The following is a 3284-nucleotide window of genomic DNA, read 5'->3' on the forward strand; positions in this document are numbered from 1 at the left end:
GTCCCCCCACAGGCAACCCTCCGTGCTCTACAGGGACTTTGGAAGCCGCATGCCGAAGACATCAGAGCCACAGGTGAAAGAAATCTGGGTCTTCGCATATTACTTGGGTGAGGCATCCGCTCATCAGCAATGCCCATTATGAATTTCATGTGAGGAAAAACAAACTTCTATCACATTTGAACAATTACACATTCTTGAGTTTGTCTGTTACAAGTTCTAGGATTACCTTAACAAATACATCTGTCTCAATCATCATGAACCTATCATTCCTATGGCAGTGCCTGGTACACAATAAGAATTCATGTCTGTAGAAACTCTAGATTTTACTAGAAATCAGAGCCTGGTGTTTAAACAGAGCAAGAGTAATCATTGGCATGCAGGAGACAGACTCTGGAACTCTGCAGAAGACTTTAGTTATCTACATTTCTGAAACATGAGGATGCCACCAGGAGAGGAAATATTAGATATTTTTTCTCAATTTCGGTTCTCCTCAGATTTCATCAGTCTGATCATCCAGACTCAGAATTATCTGAAGTTATTTCATTCAGAGACGATAGAAACTGGGGCATTTAAATATGCAGACAGCAATTACATTCTGAGAAGAAACCTCTGAATAGCACAATCACTGACAGCTATTTAAAGAGAATAGAAGATTGAGACTACATAGGTGGGGAAAAGATCTTAGGTTTGACTTAAAGGACTGAATAAAAATCCTAAAGGACACTTATGGCTCCAGAGCTGGTGCCTTCCGGGGGTGTGAGGCCTGAACAGTTGGAGAACTGGCAGTAGTAACTAGAAAAGGATAGTATTTTGACAGATGCCTGAGGTTACATTCCAAATTCCTTCCACCTTACCCCACTTCTCATTCCCCAAATCATTATTCTCAAGGGAGGAGTCACAGTATATCAAATTTGCCACTGAGGCCATTAAGAGGTGTGTGTTGTTATACATCACCAGAAAGCATTTCCTTATTTCTCAAGGTCTTTTTTGATTAAAGAAGCAAAATCATACCAGCTCTTCCCAAGCCCATCTTTCACTCTCCATTAAAGAGAAAAGCAAGACTATCAAGTAAGGCAAGCAGCAACCTACAAAATGCAATCTTGGACCACTTGAGCAAGAAGATGAACAATGGACAAGAGAATGGCATTGCAGGTGAGAGTTGGAGGTAGTATATATATATGGGACAGAAAAAGCCTTGAAATCTACAACCCTCATTGACCCCTCATAAGGAGTTATACTCAAAGCACTTCACCAGGCTTCTGCTCCATAAGCATAAATGGCCATGCCCTGCACCATGCGACCCCACCCCAGGCTATCACTAATTGAACCAGAGGTGGACACGCAACCCAAAGGCAGCCAATTTAGAATTGCCCAATAGCCTCCGAGATAGCCTGGTAAGAAATCTTTGTCATACACAAATAATGATGATAAAGGCATCAAATTACCTTTCTCTGGAATAGAAAATGAAGATGAAATACAGATATGATATAAAATGAAAATATGGGGAGATTCCCAGGAATACGAAGAAGAGATAGAGGGAGAGAATCCATCTTCATTAGCAAGAGAGAAAGAAAAACAAAAAACAGAAAAGGCAGACAAGATTCTGAAGAATAATGAAAGGTCAAGAGAAAGCAGAAATTGTTATAGTAAGCAGAAGTTGTGAGGAGGCAGAAGTCCAAATATACGTTAAGTAGAGCACAAGGGAGATGTTTAGAACAGGTTCAAGATAAAGGCAAAAAGGAGGTGGGCTCCATAATGCTAGACGTCTTGAAGATCAACAAATTCCAGCTTCTTATATAAGCAGGGAGACAGGAGAGAGGGCTGACAGCAAGATCATCAGTCTCCAGGACATTTAACTGGACACTGAATGACCTTCCGCATGGGATGATTTATTCTGGGCTCTCTGGTGCTCTGCTGTCCTGTGGGTCTTGCTTTTCTTAGGACGTTATGTGGCTTTCCCCAATTCCCAGGAGGCCTGGCAACAAGCTTGAGATTCCTGTTTTCTTTAGTCCCACAAATATGCTAGCAAACTGTCCCCTACTTTTGCTTGAAGTAACACAGGTAAGTGTATTCCTTGCTACCAAGCAGTGGGATATATTATTTGTACAGTGTGGATGTATGTGTTTGTCCAGTGTGTTGTATGCTGGGAGGATGAGGTGAGAGGCCAAACGCAGAGGGCAGAATTGCCTTGATAAGTTGGGAGGACATGGAGGTGATAAGGTAGGGAAGTCTGGGAATGGGAGTAATAGGAGTGAGCAAACTAATTTAGGCTTCTTCACGTATGTCTGGCACCTGGTCTGTGGCTTCCTGAGTCCATCAGATTCCCTTTCTCTTAAATATACTGCATATCAAGAGAAAAGGGTACATGTCCCTTCTATGGACATTCCTAATCTATTGTTATATTTATTCAGAAGGTCATCTCATCTTCCTCTAAAGAATGTGTTATAGGCCTGGAGTGGTGGCTCATCCTTGTAATCCCAGTACTGTGCGAGGCTGAGGCAGGAGGTGTACTTGAGCCCAGGAGTTCATGATCAGCCTAGGCAACATAGTGGGACTCTGTTTCTACAAACAAAAATACAAAAATTAGCCATGTGTGGTGGTGCATACCTGTATTCCCAGCTACTCAGGAGGCTGAGGCAGATGATCACTTGAGCCTAAAAGGTTGAGACTACTGTGAGCTATGATCGCACCACTGCACTCCAGCCCGGGCAACTCTAGAAGAACCCCATCTTAAAACAAGAACAACAACAAATGCTTTATAGAGTGTACTGGTCAGGACTCTTGGTCAAAAGGGGAAAAAACTCAATTTGGACTAGCCTAAGCTAACACCCTCCTCTTTTTCTCGCCTGTCTCTCTCTCTTTCTCTCTCTCTCTCTCTCTCTCTCTCTCTCTCTCTGTGTCTGTCTTTGAGACGGGGTCTCCAGGTTGGAGTGCAGTGGTGCGATCACAGCTCACTACAACCTCCAAGTCCTGGACTCAAGCGATCCTCCCACCTCAGCCTCCCCCAAGAGCAGCTTGGACCACAGGCCTGTTCCAACATGCCCAGCGCCTCCTCCTGAGTTTGCTCCTCCTGGCTTTTCCGGCACCTTCTCACAGCCTTGCTGTCTCCTTGAGGCTGAATCCTGAGAGTACAGATCCTGTGTTCACATCCTCGCAGCTTCACCTGCCCATGTAGACCTTCTTAGAGCAATTGCTATGACCAGAAGGGGACGGTCAGCTCCTATTTGAATTATATGTTGAACTTTTGGCAAGAGATATGGGGCAGACTGAGCAAACCCACTAAA

The sequence above is a fragment of the Mandrillus leucophaeus genome, unplaced genomic scaffold (assembly GCF_000951045.1).
Source record: "Mandrillus leucophaeus isolate KB7577 unplaced genomic scaffold, Mleu.le_1.0 Scaffold1380, whole genome shotgun sequence".
In the NCBI taxonomy this organism is placed as follows: Eukaryota; Metazoa; Chordata; class Mammalia; order Primates; family Cercopithecidae; genus Mandrillus; species Mandrillus leucophaeus.